The following is a 19,129-nucleotide window of genomic DNA, read 5'->3' as shown; positions in this document are numbered from 1 at the left end:
CCCATGAACACCTCAAACTCATTGCGTCCCAAAGGAGACTCAATGATCTTTTCTTTCAAACCTATGCTCCCCCTGCCGTATATTCTCTCCACATCTCTCCATGTCACCACCATCTTCCCACTCACCCAGTGCAGAAATATTGGCACCATCTTTGCCCTCCATATACATTCTGACTCTGTAATTTTTATCTCTGCTGTAGCTCTGCCACCTCACCCTACTCCCATGATATCTTTTGCATTCCCTGCTTCCCTTCTTTAGCCTGGGAGATGATAGTGGACCTCTCTCGGGTTTCCCTGTGTCTACTATCTATCTTCCACTCCATTTCACACATGATTAATACACTAGTCTCCCTAAAATGCAGTTCTCATCAGAAATCCTCAGTAGCTCCCACTGTTTTGAGAATAAAGCCTGACCTCCTCAGCCGAGCCTCGAAGGTCCTCCCTGAACTGGTGCTGACTCTCCTGACCGCCACACACCCTTTGCTCCAGCCAAAGACATGAACTGTCTGACCTCTGGACACATCCCACGCTTCCTTCCTTACCTATCTCCATTCAAAATATGGGTTTCATAGTCTTTTAAAAGACCTCTCTTCTTTTCGTTAAAATATGAGTAACAAAATAAGAGATACTGACCAAAGAGAAGATTGCCAAATTCCACAAAGTGGAATCACCCACCTCCTATTTCCTGTACCAAACAGAAAGCACACTGCAGCTTATTCTTATCTGATAGGGTTACAAACAGAGCTTTGTTTGCTCATGAAATTCACCAGCTTGGAGTAGAACCATCACCTTTTGAGAACTCAAACATTTTCTTAGTGACTCACCTGTTGGGGAAAGCATCAACTTTCCTGCTCCGAATTTCTGTAACAGAAAAGGGACTCTGGTAGCAGATAAGATAGTAACAAAAGCTATCACTTCAAACCTGAAATCTTGTGACCAAGAGTTCCAAGAAGTCAAACTGTGCTAAAGATGTGATGCAGAAATTAAAAGGAAACTTTATCCTGTAGAAATCCCTGGAGGAACAGAGGGGAGAGAGACCTTAAGGTGCTTCAATGGGTGCTTATTTCTCCTGTATTTCAGTACCCAAGCCCTTGACTGTACCAGGAGATGGCATCAGAATGTTTCTAAGAATCCCCCCAACACACCTCATCAGTCCAGGCACACCAAAAGAAAATAGCCCTTTTGGAAAACGTAGGTGTGGCATCCTTTAATCCATTTGAAAAGACCCAAGTTGTATGTCTTTCAGGCTTCCTTGGTGGCTGAGACGGTAAAGAATCTGCCAGCAATGCGGGAGACCTGGGTTCAATCCCTGGGTTGGGAAGATCCCCTGGAGGATAGCGTGGCAACCCACTCCAGTATTCTTGCCTGGAGAATCCCCACAGACAGAGGAGCCTGGCGAGCTACAGTCCATGGGGTCACAAAGAGTGGGACACGACTGAGTGACTAAGCACAGTTATCTTTCTGTATATACAGTATCTGAAATTTTAGACTCTTCTTTTGGATTACATCTCCACTTAATGCTACTTCTGCCCCTGTGGCCTTTGGGATGTTCAAAAGCAAACTGAGGCTGCAGCTTCCGAGACTCAAAAGCCCTTTGAGCACTAAAAGCCCTCAAAAATTCAACTAAACACAAGTTTAGGGAACTTTTATGTTTTCTTGTCTAAGATATTATGGTTTATACAACCTAGGCTTGAATCCCTTGGTGGGAGCTACTAATTGTGTCACCTGGGAGAAGTATTTTACTGCCTTCAGCCTCAGCATATTCATCTATAAAATGGGATTATTAAGATTACTTTGCAGAATTGTTATAAGGATTAAAAATATTATTATTATAAAAATAAAAGCTCAAGACCTGGCATTGAAAAAGTTCTCATTATAGTAAAATTATTTTTAAAACTGTAAATTTGGGTGAAGAGGAAGACTAGCTGGTTCAAGTAAAATCAATTGTGTTTATAAGACACATGAGAAATTTTTCTTTAAAGACAAAAAAAAAATGTTATTAGATAGGCTACTGTGTGCCCTTTAGATCTGTTTCCATTTAATATTCTTATTTATTTAGTATTCTTTTGATCACTCCTTTTTAAAAGCAAAATAAAATGCAAGGAGCATTTCACTATTTCCTGTGCTAGATGTTCCCATCATAGACCTTGATTCCCAGAACAGAGCTTGATTTTCATCTAAGGGTCTCCCTCCTCGACTTTTAGCTCCTGTGGACTGGCTGAGGCTTCACCCCCAACTCCAGGACTGAAACAAGTGGCCCAGAGATAGCCAATCAAAATATCACATTCTCTAACCACAGTCATTGACTCAGAGCATGTGGCCTATGTCAATCCAATGAAAGGGTCACAAAAGAACTTGAGGAGCCCCTGGGAAGACACTGTCTTTCCTGCAGTAGACAGACGGAAGAGGGTGTGACGCTGAGGCTGCTGCAGCCCTTTTGTCACCACATGGCAGTTGGTCAGGAAGCCGGCACAAAGGAAGGCAGGCTGAGCAATGGAGAGAGCTCAAAGCCCAAAACAGTATGTAATTTGAGCACAGGAGAGGGGAAAGTCCAGACTGAAATGGCAGAAGGGGCAAAGCATGAAGGAATTAAAGGGTGAAAGAGGAGAGAGAGAAGAGGGGAACCTGAAGAGGGAAAGGGTGGGTAAGATAAGTTAATGGGGGGAAAGGACAGGAGCAGCTTCTCCAATTGATGAGGTCCACCTCTTCCTGTCCTCCACCTTCTTCTTCTTCTTCTTCTCCACCTTCTCTATGTTCTCTATCAAGGTCCTCCTCTATCACAGAAGTTCAGTTACTTGTGTAGGGGAGGATAAATATTTTCCCCCCACCCTTCTAGTTTCTTGCTGAAGAACCCCTGTAATAAGAAAGAGATTAATAAGAGGAAAACAAATTTAATTGCAAAAATATATATTAACAGTAGCCCCACAAAGATATGAGACTCAAAGACATGACCAAAAACATTGATAACTTTTAGACAAACAGTAAGGTCTCTCTAGTCAAGGCTATGGTTTTTCCAGTGGTCAGGTATGGATGTGAAAGTTGGACTGTGAAGAAAGCTGAGCACCGAAGAATTGATGCTTTTGAACTGTGGTGTTGGAGAAGACTCCTGAGAGTCCCTTGGACTGCAAGGAGATCCAACTAGTCCATCCTAAAGATCAGCCCTGGGTGTTCTTTGGAAGGACTGATGCTAAAGCTGAAACTCCAATACTTTGGCCACCTCATGCGAAGAGTTGACTCATTGGAAAAGACTCTGATGCTGAGAGGGATTGGGGGCAGGGGGAGAAGGGGACGACAGAGGATGAGATGACTGGATGGCATCACCGACTTGATGGACATGAATTTGGGTGAACTCCGGGAGTTGGTGATGGACAGGGAGGCCTGGCGTGCTACAATTCATGGGGTCGCAAAGAATCAGACACGACTGAGTGACTAAACTGAACTCATGTTCTAATTTATTCTACTAAAAACATGTATTATTTGTGGCATGAAAAAGAAAAAATAACCAGTGTCAAGGTTTCAACCAGGGTAGAGCTCAGCTACTGCTGATTTGTTACCAGGAGCTGTTCCTGAGAGCCAGGTAGGGGGCCTCCAGCCCATCCCCAGGCAGAGGCACCACCTGTGACCCTCCTCTGGGACTGACTTGGACTGCAGCTGCAAAGCTGAGCTTGGCCCCAGAAGCCTCCCCTCTGCTGAAAAGGGGCACATAGCACATGCAGACTTTAGTCACTGGGCCCATCATCACCCTCTCCTGTTTTCCTTCCAGGCAAACAGACTGCAGCCCAAGCACCAGGTGTGCTGGGAGTGAGCTCACCAGGAGCAGGGTGGTGACAGTGGAAGGCTGTCCTGAGTGCCTCCCTGGCCTCATTAGCACCTCACTCACTGCTGGGGACCAGAGTACTAAGATGAAAAAGCACCTTCATGGAGGTAATTATACCTGTGGGGGAAAGACAATTTTCTTTTTATTTTTTTTTGAAATATAAAATATAGTTGAAATATAGTTGATTTACAAAATTGTGCTAGTTTCAGGTACACCACATAGTGATCTAATATTTTTGCAGATTATACTCCATTATAGGTTATTACAAGATAATGGATATAATTGCTTGTTGCTTATCTATTTTATATATGGTACTTTGAATCTGTTAATCCTATATCCCTAATTTGTCCCTCCCCACTTCCTTCTCCCCTTTGGTAACCATTGTTTTTCTGTATCTGTGAGTCTGTTTTACATATACATTTGTTTGTATTATTTTGTTTAGATTCCACATATAGTGATATCATCCAGCATTTGTCCTTCTCTGACATTTCTCTAAGCATAATATTCTCTAGGTCCATCCACATTGCTGCAGATGGCAGCATTTCATTCTTTTTTATGGCTGAGTGAGTGATATTCCACACATACACATATACCACATCTTCTTAATCTGGTAGTCTGTTGATTGGGCACTTGGGCTGCTTCCGGGTCCTGGCTATTGCAAATAGTGCTTCTATAAACACTGGGGGTATGTATCTTTTCAAATTAGTGTTTTTGTTTTTTTCTGGCTATATACCCAAGAGTAGAATTGCTGGGTCTTATGGTAGTTCTATTTTTAGTTTTTTAAGGAACTTCCATACTTAGTTTCCATAGTGGCTGCAATTCGCTTTTGTCCACATTCTCTCCAGCATTTGTTATTTGCGGATTTTTTGATGATAGCCACAGGACTAGAAAAGGTCAGTTTTCATTCCAATCCCAAAGAAAGGCAGTGCCAAAGAATGCTCAAACTACCGCTCAATTGCACTCATCTCACACGCTAGTAAAGTAATACTCAAAATTCTCCAAGCCAGGCTTCAGCAATACGTGAACTGTGAACTTCCTGATGTTCAAGCTGGTTTTAAAAAGGCAGAGGAACCAGAGATCAAATTGCCAACATCCGCTGGATCATGGAAAAAGCAAGAGAGTTCCAGAAAAACATCTATTTCTGCTTTATTGACTATGCCAAAGCCTTTGACTGTGGATCACAATAAACTGTGGAAAATTCTGAAAGAGATGGGAATACCGGATCACCTGACCTGCCTCTTGAGAAATCTGTATGCAGGTCAGGAAGCAACAGTTAGAACTGGACATGGAACAACAGACTGGTTCCAAATAGGAAAAGGAGTTCGTCAAGGCTGTATATTGTCACCCTGCTTATTTAACTTACATGCAGAGTACCTCATGAGAAACGCTGGACTGGAAAACACAAGCTGGAATCAAGATTGCCGGGAGAAATATCAATAACCTCAGATATGCAGATGACACCACCCTTATGGCAGAAAGTGAAGAGGAACTCAAAAGCCTCTTGATGAAAGTGAAAGTGGAGAGTGGAAAAGTTGGCTTAAAACTCAACATTCAGAAAACGAAGATCATGGCATCTGGTCCCATCACTTCATGGGAAATAGATGGGGAAACAGTGGAAACAGCGTCAGACTTTATTTTGGGGGGCTCTAAAATCACTGCAGATGGTGAATGCAGTCATGAAATTAAAAGACGCTTACTCCTTGGAAGGAAAGTTATGACCAACCTAGACAGCATATTCAAAAGCAGAGACATTACTTTGCCAACAAAGGTCCGTCTAGTCAAGGCTATGGTTTTTCCAGTGGTCATGTATGGATGTGAGAGTTGGACTGTGAAGAAGGCTGAGCGCCGAAGAATTGATGCTTTTGAACTGTGGTGTTGGAGAAGACTCTTGAGAGTCCCTTGGACTGCAAGGAGATCCAACCAGTCCATTCTGAAGGAGATCAGCCCTGGGATTTCTTTGGAAGGAATGATGCTAAAGCTGAAACTCCATTACTTTGGCCACCTCATGTGAAAAGTTGACTCATTGGAAAAGACTCTGATGCTGAGAGGGATTGGGGGCAGGAGGAGAAGGGGATGACAGAGGATGAGATGGCTGGATGGCATCACTAACTCGATGGACATGAGTTTGAGTGAACTCTGGGAGTTGGTGATGGACAGGGAAGCCTGGCGTGCTGCAATTCATGGGGTCGCAAAGAGTCGGACACGACTGAGCGACTGAACTGAACTGAACTGATGATAGCCATTCTGATGGGTGTGAATTGATACCTCATTGTGGTTTTGATTTACAGTTCTCTATATACAGTGATATTGAACATTTTTTCACGTTCCTGTTAGCCATCTCTTTGTCTTTGGGAAAATGTCTATTTAGGTTTTCTGCTCATTTTTTGACTGGGTTGTTTTGCCTGTTTTTTAAATATTGAGTTGTATGGGCTATTTGTATATTTTTTGTATTAACCCATTGTCAGTCACATCATTTGGAAATATTTCCTTCCATTCTGTAGGTTGTCATTTTGTTTTTTTTGATGGTTTCCTTTGCTATGCAAAAGCTTTTAAGTTTGATTAGGTCTGTCTCTCTCTCTTAGGTCTGTCTCTCTCTCTCTCTCTTTTTTTTTCTTTTACCTCTTTGCCTTAGGAGACTGATCCAAGAAAATATTGCTATGATTTATGTCGAACTGAAGGACTTTCTCTAACATTTCTTATCGTACAGGTCTACTGGGGATCAATTATTTCAGTTTTTGTCTTAAAAAGTCTTTCTTTTGCATTCATTTTTTTGAAAGATACTTTTGCTGGGTATAGAATTATAGGTTGACAATATTTTTCTTTCTGTACTTCCAAGATTATTGTTCTTCCTGTCTTGTTACTTGCTTTGTTTCTGACAAGAATTCTCATATCATCCTTATCTTTGTTCCTCTTTTTATGTCATAAAAATTTCCTCCATTTTTAGATTCTCTTTTTATCACTGGTTTTGAGAGATTTGAGTATGATGCGCCTTGGTTTAATTTTTTTCAAATTTCCCTTGTTTGAATTTTACCTTGTTCAATATTTTTTAAATATTCATTTTATTTTATTTTTGGCTATGCTGGGTTTTTGTTGCTTTGTGTGGGCTTTTCTCCTGTTACAGCAAGCAGGGGCTGCTCTCCAGTTGCAGTGCAAGGCTTTTGTAGTGGCGTCTCTTGTGGTGGGGCATAGGTTCTAGGCACACGTGCTTCAGTAGTTCAGCACACAGGCTCAGTAGTTGTGGTGGGCAAGTGGAATCTTCCCAGACCAGATATTGAACCCATGTTTCCTGCATTGACAGGTGGATTCTTATCCACTATGCCACCTGGGAAATCCAGTATTTTAAAATATTCTTGAGTGTTGTTCTGGCACATCATAAGTTACTTGGAAATAGTTTGATCCTTTCAAGTCTTTCTTTTAAGCTTAAAAGGACCAGAACAGGTTTAGTCTAAGGCCCCACAACTGAGGCAATACCCTTCTAAGTACTTTACTCAGTGCCCCACTAATTATAAGATTTTCAACCCTGGTTGGTGGGAAAGGGCTGCATTCCCTGTCCTTTGTGATCTCTAGGGATTGTTCCCTCTAATCCTTTTGGATAATTCTTTCCCTGGCCTCATGTAGTTCCCTTATATGCATCCACTGATCAGTATACATCTGAAGACTCAAAGGAGTTCTGTAGAACTCCAGCATTCTCTGTGTAGCTGTCTTCTCCAGTATTCCACTCTGTGAATTCTAACTTCACTAGTCTCCTTGGGATCCCAACAGCATCTTCCCTATTAAGGAATACTTCTGGGTTCCACCAATATTCCCTTTCCGAATGCTATGGCCTGAAATTCTCTCCAGGCAGTAAGCTAGGGGTAATCCTCATTGCCCCTGCTCCCTCACAAATCACTGTCGTGTACTGCCTGCTGTCCAATGTCTGAAATCATTTCATTCAAACAGTTGGTCGGGTTTTTCACTTGATTCCAAACCTAGATTTTAGTGTGCATTTTCTGGAATTCCTGGAATCGTGGATGTTAGCTCTTAGGTGGGCTTTTTAGAAGTCATCTAAGTCCATACCTCCCATTTACCAGGGAAGAAACTGAGGTGGGAGAAGGGAGCTGCCCAAGTTTGTGGCAGACTCTGAACTGGGCCAGGTCTCCTGACTTCTGATGGAAGTTGTTTTCAAAGAAGTAAGCTCGTGGGAGAAAAGGAAAAAAACTAACTTCAAATAAAGACTCCTTTGTGTCAAAGAGAAAGTCAAGTTGCTCTCAGCGTCTCACTATCTTCCTCATTTCAACATTTGCTGTTTTTTGTGCCTTCAGTGTTGGCCCCTTACCTCGGTTTCTACGTTGATAATGTAGAGACTTCAATTCCCTCCAGATGTTCTCTATCGAGTCAGTCTCCTAGAATAATTGAAGGATATTATCATGGAATCTCAGAACCAGGAAGAGGAAGAGGCAGAGAGCTCATACCCCAAACACTTCCCAAGGGAGCCTGAAGATCATCTGAGCCAAAATACCATCTTGTAAACAAGGAAACGGGAACAGACAGCTTCACTGGATGACCCAGACAGGGCTAAGGTCTTGATTTTGCACTCAAGATGCCCACCTCTGAAAAATGATGTGCTTAAGTGTAAAATAGTCAGCTCTTAATGATGTTGAATTTTAATATGCATTCAGCTCACTACATCATTTACCCACAAGAACTACTCCAAACCCTGCTGGAATTTTCTATCATAAACTTTTCCAAGTCTTTTTGTCCATGTTTTCAGAGCACTTGTAGTAATCTGTTTTACTTATTCATCCATGCAGTAGAGCAAAATTCCCAACAGGGACCTGAGTCCACACTATGAGAGGAAGTTTTTGGAAAGGCAGACAAGTGTCAGAGAGAAAGAGGAGGAAGAAGGAAGGAAACAATGAAAGCAATAGCCCATTTTTCAGGTCACTTAAAAAGGCTCCATTTGGACACTGAGCAGATTAGTCGCTGTTTTTCTTTGCTTTTAGTATTTTTAAAGGAAATGCCCCCTCCCCATTTACTTGAACACAATACTAAGCACACACTTCTCCGCACGTAAATAGTCAGGCCGTTCCAGGTTTTGATACACGAGGCAACCTTGGCTTTGCCTTGTTGATTAGTCGTCACAATGGGACCTTTCACTGCAGGACCACATGGTTCCGGGCAACGTGACCTGAGATCTGGCAAAGGCTCCAGGCAGCACAAAGGAACGGAACTTCTCTTTGTGCTGTGAGTGCAGCATCGGTGTTTGGAGTTACTTACAATTGCTCCTTGGTTCAAAGCTCGAGCAACGATCTGAGCCACTCAGCTGTAGTTTTTCACCTCTCTCCTAGCAGTTCCTCAGTGGCCAGAGCTAAGCCAGGCCCCTGGGCAAAGGAGGAGATGGGGCCAGAGCAAAGTCCTGGGGAAACATACAATATGTGCCTATAAAGATATGTTACAGTGGTCAATAAACCATCCCTCTATACCATACCTTGGTAATTATTTTAACTTCTTTTGTAAACTCGTAAATTTTCAGAAATTGTTGAATTAAGCAGAGTCTGAAAGTGGAACATTTTCTGCATAAATAAAACCATGGGAAAATTAAACTGTTTCCTCCAAAAGAACTTCATGGCAAAGTATACCTTGTATCCAACTAAAGGAAGAACTATTTCAACTACTGTCTTTAAGGCAGATTCACTGGATGTTATTTAATACTCCCACACTGCCTGTACAGCCTGAGGTGGTGCCTCTCAAGACTTTTTATCCAGCCCATGTGAAAAGGCTTCAGTTTGGGCAGGAAGGAGGGAACAGGGTACAGAGGGGCTGGGGTGCTTTCTCCATTGATTGGTCTTTGCCTCTTCATGAGGAGAGTAGAATGCTCCCCAGACCTTTTAAGGCGGCACCCCCAGAACATGGGAAGGTCCCGATGTGCTTCCCAAACCATAAACAATTTCTTACGTTCTGCACAGTTTGGGGCGGTGGGGGGGCGGGGGGGTGCTAGTTAAAAATGGTATTCATCATATGGAGTCTAATGAACTATGTGTACTCTGGACACACTGTTATTCTCCATTATCAATTTTGCCAAGGACCAGCTTCCAAGAAAATCTAGAAGGCTATGAGAATATAAATGATAAGATAAACAGTATTTATCAAATCCTTACTTTATTCTCAGCTCTTTACATGTGCAATAGCTCATTTAATGCTGAAAACAATGCCATGAGGAGGGGACCAGCATATCCCCTATCTTACAGAGGAGGAAATGGGCTCAGAGAGGTTAAGGAAGTTGCCCAAGATCACAAGACCAAGAGCCAAGATTCAAACCCAGGCAACGCAGACCCACAGACCATGCACTTATGCACCAGCTATTGTGGGTATAGTCAGGGAACAGGAGCAGGAGACAGAAAAAGAAGAGGCATGGGGGATGGGGTTGTACTGAAGGTGAGGCTTGGATCATATTCCCTGTGAATCTCCCAAAGCCAGAAGGGAGAATTCCACTCCACTTCTACAGACTGAAAAATTGCAGAGAAAATTAAAAGACAAAAACCCGCTCAGAAGGAGGGGAGAGAAGAATGTTGATGGCAGCGTATCAGTGAAATAGATGCTGTGGTTTATGCTCTTTGTCTTTTCTCTCTGGCTCCCCTAGCAACAGTGAAGTAATATCAGTGTTAATGCAAGTAACGTGCTGACTTAACTGTTCCTCCAGGCAGCATCACTGCTAAACAGAAACGCATGCTGATTTCTGCTCCGTTAAGCAAGGGAAACATCATCAGAGTCTGCCCAGCAGAAAAAAGACAAAAAGCAGACAGAAAGATGTTTAAATTTCAAGGTTATGTAAGAAGAGAGAAGAAAGAACAGGTCATAAATTTTTTTTTTTTTTTAGTACTAAGCTCCTGACAAATCCTAACACTCAGCAACACAGAGAGCAAAGGAAGTAAAGGTGGGGCACTGAGCCTGTTTTGCCACAGCATATTGCTGCTGCCACATTTTTCTAGAGTGTCTGAAAATATCAGGCTTTAAAATACATATGCATTATTTTTTGAGACGTGTGTGTCTATAGCCTCAGGGTTAAGAAACAAACAACTCTGTTTCCATGAGCTCATACTATAGTCGGTGTAAATTGTTTCCCCTCCTTATGTATAATGTTTCTAATTAGGACTATTATGGAAGATGAGCTTTGTGGGCTGTTGAATTGGCTCTTTGTGCTAATTGCAAACAGAGGGCTCTGTACCGGCCTGTGCTCACTGACCTGCTTCTTAGAGACCTCACTAGATGGGAAGGGTGACCCCCGACCCTGCTCCGGATGTCCCGTATTGAGAAACACCCGAGGGGGTGCGCTTTCACCCCCTCACCACACCTGTCATTAAAACAAGACGTTTTCCAAGGTACATGAATAGACAATGACGGGTTTCTAGTCTGCCGTTTTACTCCAGTAACACCTGTATGCTGTGATGTGATTTCTTTTGTGTTATGACTCCTACTCATTTTGTGCAAAACATAGGATTAAGTAGTTCAAAATGAAGTCACAGTGGCCAACGTGAGCTTGAATGTTAGTTGTTTTGAAATGTCTGCTGTAGGACTGCGAGCATCTTAGAGTGATAAACTAAGAGCATTGCTTTAGATAAAGAATTTATTTGGTAGCATTTGCAGAAAGATTTCACTGGACAGAAGGATAGTGTCAAGACCCTAGGGTGTAACTTTTACACCGCTGGCAGACTCCTTAAACAGAGACCACTGCGCCTGTAGATTCAAAGCCTCTTCACTGGAGCACCCGATTCCACAACGCTGAGAGGCTTGTGGGGCAAGCTCCCCGAGGCTCTGTCGGAGCCGAGGGTGACTTCTTCCTGCTCCCGTTTATCATGGACCTACTCCCGGGCAGGGGACCACTGCTTCTGCTGAGATGCCTCCTTCCAGGACTTCTCCTTGGAATGACTGTTACCCTCTTCTCTGTTTTCCTTCCTTTGAAAACAAACTTGTGTTATGGGCTAATTGTGTACAAGAAGCCGAGTGACTTGTGAATGGAATGTTGGCTATGTTTCTTATATCTCCAGTCCTGGGATTCTTAGCTGGCCTTACTGCTGAGCACTTCAACAAACACTTTAATTATAGGAGTCCAACCTGAGTTCACTTCTCTAAGAGGGAACTATATGCCTAAAAGGAGTAAGGTGAACAGTAAACACAGCCTCTCACTCTGCATTGAGAACTATGGGAATGTCCTACTTTGCTGTCTGTGGAGTGAGTGAGCCAGGCTTCCACTCCCTGCAGCGCTGAGGCCTTGGAGAGAGGCTCTGACACAGAGGGTATGGCTGTCCCTGCTCCCTGCATCTCTGTGCAGGTCAGAGACACTGGAGAAATCAGTCCTCAGCCACCTGAGGAACAGGCTGTGAGCAAGTGATTTCCTTCCATCGGTCAACCTCCCTTATCCTTTTAAGGACCACCTCAGTGACGCTAGGCCCTGTGCCCTTCCTGGGTCTGGCTGTGGTGGGAAAGGCAGAAACACAGTGTTGACTTGGCTCAGAGACCTCCACAACCTTGCTCTCGGAAGACCAAGTAAAGATCCTTTGTTGATCTAAAAAAAAATGTTCAAAATTTTCCGTTGTGAAACCTGGAGACACCACGGTACCCAGGAGGTGTCAGGGTTTCACAGAGGGCAGAGGCTGGTCCTGAAAACCTTCCCCAGGGGATTCTGATCAACTCAGATGGGGTGAAGGTAGCGGTCTTAGGCCGGCTTCCCATGTCCCAGGCCACTTGTATCACTGCCTTGTCCAGGCTGCAGAGTCAGAAGAGCCCAGCCCACAGAGCAAAAGCCGCACTGGAAGGAGCTCAAGATGGGGCCTGCAAGCCTGCCACTGCCAGAAAAAAAAGCCCTGTTATGGAGGCCCCAAGGCAAACCTCAGACAACAGGCAGATCCCTCTGCCCACTTGTCCATTGGCAGCTCCCTGGGGACTGGAAATGGAACAGGGCAGTAGGGCCCCGGAGCCAGCAGGACGTGGGGTTGTGGATAGTCTGGCTGCAAACCAGGCCGAGGAGGCAGTAGTGGGTTGCTGCTCTGCACCACAGAGGCCCTCGTGCCTTATGCCTGGTGGTTTCCCAAGGCCCATCTGGACGCCCTACCCGTGACCTAGTTTTCTACCTAAGCTGAAATGTGAGAAACAAGTATAGCATAGAGATTTCACTAAACAAACCTGCTCGGTTTTAAAGAACTGCCATTTTTCTGGTACCATGTCCTTCCTATATTTTTGGTAGAAGAAAGATACTTTGTTTTAAGAAACAGATTGGGGGCTTCCCTGGTGGTCCAGTGGTTAAGAATCTGCCTTGCAATGCAAGGGACACAGGTTTGATCCCTGGTCCGGGAAGATCCCACATGCCACGGAGCAGTTAAGCCTGTGTGCCATAACTACTGAAGCCCGAGCGTGCTAGAGCCTGTGCTCTGCAACAAGAGAAGCCACTGCAGTGAGAAGCCTGTGCACCACTGCTGGAGAGCAGCTCCCGCTTTCTGCAACTAGAGAAAGCCTGTTCGCAGCATCAAAGACCCAGTGTAGCCAATAAATAAATTCTATTTTTAAAAGACAGATTGGATAATACACTAGAGTATAACATTCTTGGTTTTGCTTTTTCATATTCCTATTTATCAAAATAAAATATGACAATACTATGTTTTTTCCTCCACTTGTGTGTGTGTGTGTGTGTGTGTGTGTGTGTGTGTAGTAGATTAAAGACGGTCACAAATTCTTTGGCACTTCTCCCACTAAGAGGTGTATCTAATTTGCTTCCCTTGGGATGTTGGAGGGTCTTGGTGACTTGCTCGGCTAAAAATGTATATAAAGTAATAAACTTACTTTATTAAAAATGCAGTCAATGTGACATTCAAGAACTTCTGAAGCAAAGTCATAGGAAGCCTTGCAGCTTCTTCCTGAGCCTCTTGGTACCCAACTGCCATGCTGTTAGGAACCCCAAGCAGCCATAAGAAAAGGCCCAGGGAGAGAGGAATCAACGCCTCAGCCAATAACACTGGTGAACTCATAGCTGATAGCCAGCACCAACTTGCCCGGAATTGAGTGAACCCTTTTGGAAGTGGACCCCACGGCTCCAGTGGAACTGCTACAGCTGATACCACATGGAGCGAAGATGAGTCCCCAGCAAGCCCTGCCCAAATTACAGGTTTGTGAGGGAAATAAATGATTTTTGTTGTTTTAAGCCACTGAGTTTGAGAATGAGTTCATTACACAGAAACGGATGACCAGAACAGCTTGCTTGTTTAAATGGTTTGTGAAATTTGACAGTCAGAGACTCACATTGTTTATCTAACATCTGTATTAGGCAAAATAATACCTGCCCCCAAAGGTATCCAAGTCAGACTCTTTGCAACCCCATGGACTGTAGCTCATCAGGCTCCTCTGTCCATGGGATTCTCCAGGCAAGAATACTGAAGTGGGTTTCCATTTCCTTCTTTAGGGCATCTTCTCAACCTGGGGATCGAACCCAAGTTTCCTGTGTCTTCTGCACTGACAGGTGGATTCTTTACGCCTGGCCACCTGGGAAGCCCTCAGGTAACTGGGCCTGGCGCCTTTGCTTTTTTGATTAGGGATGTCCTATGTTTGGTGCTTCTGGCACTTTTATGTGCCCCGAATGAGAGCTGCAAGTTGGTAATTATTTGTATGAAGTCAGCCATGTTGCATCATAGAATTCTTGGGTATTTGTTATTTAGCCTAGAACCCCCAAGGACCCAAAGCTGTTCTTTGACAAGAATATAGAAGCAGTTTTCAGATCTGGTGGAGAGCTGGCTTCCAAGTGTGGGCAGAAATCCTGTAGGAAACTTCCCTTCCTCCTCCGTGGGACCCAGAACTCTCGGTAGTTGGCTCTTTGAAACACCTCTGTATCAGTCGCTTGCATTCTAGTTTGACTACCAGCCCAACTTGTCGTTTCCTAGTTACAGCACTTTGGACCTTCTGTCTAGTGTGAGTGGTTGCTTTTTGTTAAGAGAATTTGGGACACAGGTAGAGAGGGATCCCACACATCACAGGCCCAGGGGTAGAATCCTGCTGCTCACCAGCACCAGCTCAGTGGGTATGCTTCAAATGTCCCAAGATTTATTCTCCAAACAAGTCCACTCTGGTCCAGACTCAGGGAGAAGAAATGGTGTCATAGAGCTGTGAGCCAGAGCTTCGGGGGGAAAAAGGAGATCAGTAAGGAGAGAAATTTTTCTGTTTATCAACTGGCATTTCCTTCTGCAAACTGCAGGACAAGATATAAGTGACATAAAATTACTTTTTACATCTCTAGCAGCGCTTTCAGAGGTAGGCCAGTTCCAGTCTCTCATCAGCAGAGACTGCCGCTCTCAAATGCACAATAACCTTTTTCAGTATTTGGTGCTGGAGCAACTTTTTACTTATAAAAATGTTCAAGGTCTCTGCTAAGAACAGGGAATGCATTAGTACTCAGGAAATTCTCTTCTCTGCACATGCCAGGCCATTTAAAAAAATTGCCTCTTTGATGACTTCATCATCACATTTCCTCCAAAGAAGAGCTAAATACCACCAAATTACAAAACTTGATTCTTGTTTACATGCAAAGGCATTTCCATGCAGGGAACGGCTAGGGGTGTTGAGAGGCCCCTGGTTTTCACTGAGAACTCTCCTTAACTCCTTCTTGGCTGTTTGTGGGAAGAAGGAGGGGGCGTCATACAGTAAATATCTCTCTACTATTTACTATTTTTTTGTTGTTTCATAATTTTATTTCATCTTTTACTTCGTAGAGAGTGAGAAATGTTTATACTTTACGACTCTTTCACCCAAATCTGTGTTTCTTCCCCTCCCTATCTACACAGGAAATACCGGAGGAACATTCTTTGTATTTTCTTTAAAATAAGAATATCTTAATTCTTGTTGAAGAATTAAGCTATGTTCATTATTGAAATTTAAGAGGAAAATAAACTACCCATCATTCCAGGATCCAGACACAACTATTCTTCATAATGTAGATTACTTAGATAAAATCCACTAGGTTGTGATGTATACTGTTGGATTTGATTTGCTAATATTTTGTTAAGGATCATTGCACATATGTTCATGTGGAATTGGGGTCTGTAGTTTGATTTTTTGAAATATCTTTTTCTAGCTTTTTTACCTGCCCTCTCATGTCGGTCTCCAACAAGGGTCCTTCTGCCCTGTGTCCTTCATGCCACTAGAACAAAATTGAATTTGGTTCAGAAGCAAAGGAAAGTTATTCTTTAATCAAAGAAGTTGTTGTTGTTCAGTTGCTATGTTGTGTTCAACTGTTTGTGACCCCATGGACTGCAATATGACAGGCTTCCCTGTCCTTTACTATCCCTCAGAGTTTGCTCAGATTCATGTCCATTGAGTCAGTGATGCTATCTAACCATTTCATCTTCTGCCGCCCTCTTCTCTTTTTGCCTTCAATCTTTCCCAGCTTCAGGGTCTTTTCCAGTGAGTCAGCTCTTTCCATCACGTGGCCAAAATACTGGAGCTTTAGCTTCAGCATCAGTCCTTCCATTGAATATTCAGGGTTGATTTTTGTTAGGATTGACTAGTTTGATCCCCTTGTAGTCCAAGGGACTCTCAAGAATCTTCTCCCACACCACAAATTCAAAAGCATAAATTCTTGGGTGCTCAATCTTCCTTTTGGTCCAGTTCTCACACCTTTTTGGTCCAGCATCTCACTACTGGCAAAACCATAGCTTTGACTCTACAGACATTTGTCGGCAAAGTGATGTCATTGCTTTTCAATACGCTGTCTAGGTTTATCATAGCTTTCCTTCCAAGGAACAAGTGTATTTTAATTTCATGGCTGCAGTCACCATCCTCAGTGATTTTAGAGCCCAAGAAAATAAAAACTGTCACTGCTTCCACTTTTTCCCCTTCTATTTGCCATGAAGTGATGGGACCGGATGCCATGATCTTAGTTTTATGAATGTTGAGTTTTAAACCAGCTTTTTCATTCTCCTCTTTCACCTTCATCAAGAGGCTCTTTAGTTCCTCTTCACTTTCTGCCATAAGGGTGGTGTCATCTGCATATCTGAGGTTATTGATATTTCTACTAGCAATCTTGACTCCAGTTTGTGCTTCATGTAGCCCAGCGTTTCTCATGATGTACTCTGCATAGAAGTTAAATAAGCAGGGTGACAATATACAGCCTTGACATACTCCTTTCCCAATTTTGAACCAGTCCGTGTTCCATGTCTGGTTCTAACTGTTGCTTCTTGAACTACATACAGATTTCTTAGGAGACAGCTAAGGTGGTCTGGTATTCCCACTTCTTTAAGATTTTTCCACACACACCAAGAATTTTCCATAGTTTGTTGTGATCCATACAGTCAAAGGCTTTAGCGTAGATATTTAAGCAGAAGTAGATGTTTTTCTGGAATTTCTCTGCTTTCTCTATGATCCAATGAATGTTGGCAATTTGACCTCTGCTTCAGCACAAGCTTGCACTCAAGAGCACAGGCTCTCCCTCATAGACTGTGGGCCAGTCTACTTAATAGGCTTCTCCTTAACTGGGGAGGGGGCAGTCTTAGAGCCTGTGCAGCTTGCGCTCTAGATTGCAGTGCACAGATGAAGTGTCTCTGCACACAGCCTGCGGAGCTAAGCTGTCCGCTGCAGGTGTCTCACACTAGGAACCCTGGTCTGAAGTTCTGGGTGGAAGGCCTCTTTGCACGGTGCACCCTGTGAGCAAGTGAAACCAGAAGAAATAAAAAGGAAAAGAAAAAAAAAGTTAGATTTTATTACCCAGATTCTATTTTTATTTCCTGGTAATTGTTAATTAGCTTTGCTGGTTAGAATTTTGATATCAGGGTTTATTGTTATTCAGTGCCTAAGTCTTCTCCAATTCTTTGCGACCCCATGGACTGCAGCATGCCAGGCTTCCCTGTCCTTCACTGTCTCTGGGAATTTGCTTAAATTCATGTCCACTGAGTTGGTGATGCCATCCAACCATCTTATCATCAGGGTAATGCTGCCCTAATAAATTGAGTTTGGGATGTGTTTTCTTCTCTATTCTGGAAAAGATTGTGTCGACCTGGTATTATTTCTTCCTTAAATGTAAATAGAATTTACCAGTGAAATTGTTTGTTTGTTTATGCAACTTAAAACTCCTTTATTAACTCCCAGTTCTGTTTGAGAAACATCTGGGCGTGATGTGACTGGGTTTTGTGCTCTGGTTCTTATGAGGCCGATAACTATTAGGTATCTTCCTCGGATCCTGAGGTTCTCTTCTGAGCTGAATTGATGAGTCAGAACTCAATTCCTTGCAGCTGTAGGACTGAGCACCCTGTGTCCTTGATGGCTATCAGCTGGAGGCCGCTTTCCATACTCCTGGTCACATGACCCTCTCAGTCTTTGAAACCTGCAGTGGAGAATCTTTCTGTAGTAGTCTGCTAGGGCTGCCACAATAAAACACCACAGAACGGGTTGCTTAAAACAAGGAAATTTTATTTTCTTGCAGTTCTGAAGTCTACACATCCAAAATCAAGGTGCTTTCTGGGTTGGTTTCTGGTGAGAACCTCTCTCCCTGGTGTGTAGATGTCTGCTTTATTGCTGTGGCCTGACATGGCCTTTTTTCTGTGAGCGTGCAGAGAGGGACATTGGTGTTTCTTCCTCTTATAAGGACACTAACTATGTTATATTAAGGCCCCACACTTGTGATCTCATTTAACCTTTATTACCTTATTATGGACAGGGAGGCCTGGCGTGCTGTGATTCATGGAGTCGCAAAGAGTCAGACACGACTGAGCGACTGAACTGACTGAACTGATTGACCTTATTATAAGCCTCGTCTCCAAATGCAGTCATATTGGGGTTAGGGTTTCAGCATAGAAAATTTGGGACAGACACAGTTCAGTCTGTACTGTTTCCTCGTGTGAAATTCCTCTTCATGCTTACAAATTTGCTCGCCGGGGAAAGGCTACCATCTTTTAAGGACCCATATGTTTCTATCAGACCCACTGAGAATATCTCCCTGTCTTAGAGTTAATTGTTGAGGTCTTAATTACATCTGGAAAGCCTCCTCAGAGCAGTACCTAGACGGGGTTGTTTTGTTTTTGTTTTTTAGTTGAAATATAGTTGATATATTTGGCAAAACTAATACAATTATGTAAAGTTTAAAAATAAAATAAAATTTAAAAAAATATATTATTGTGTAAGTTATAGGTATACAATATGGTGATTCACAATTTTTAAAGGTTCAGTTCAGTTCAGTCACTCAGTCGTGTCCGACTCTTTGAGACCCCATGAATTGCAGCATGCCAGGCATCCCTGTCCATCACCATCTCCCGGAGTTCATTCAAACTCACATCCATCAAGTCAGTGATGCCATCCAGCCGTC

At 43.2% G+C, this 19,129-nt stretch overlaps 1 long non-coding RNA gene across 2 annotated transcripts in view; it reads left to right on the top strand.

Moving 5' to 3' along the window:
- LOC133253847 (uncharacterized) overlaps positions 1–19,129 on the top strand; it is a 43,431-nt gene that overhangs the window by 12,650 nt on the left and 11,652 nt on the right. The window contains exons 2-3 of one of the 2 annotated variants that reach the window (XR_009738476.1): positions 3,763–3,923; positions 14,246–14,623. This is a non-coding gene — a long non-coding RNA (uncharacterized LOC133253847). Of the gene's footprint in view, positions 1–3,762; positions 3,924–14,245; positions 14,624–19,129 lie in introns of those variants that run through there. The other variant, XR_009738475.1, reaches the window with a different exon arrangement.

This window comes from Bos javanicus, chromosome 9 (genome assembly GCF_032452875.1).
Source record: "Bos javanicus breed banteng chromosome 9, ARS-OSU_banteng_1.0, whole genome shotgun sequence".
In the NCBI taxonomy this organism is placed as follows: Eukaryota; Metazoa; Chordata; class Mammalia; order Artiodactyla; family Bovidae; genus Bos; species Bos javanicus.
Note: the sequence above shows the minus strand (reverse complement) of the source record. Positions and strands in the feature narration are given on the sequence as shown.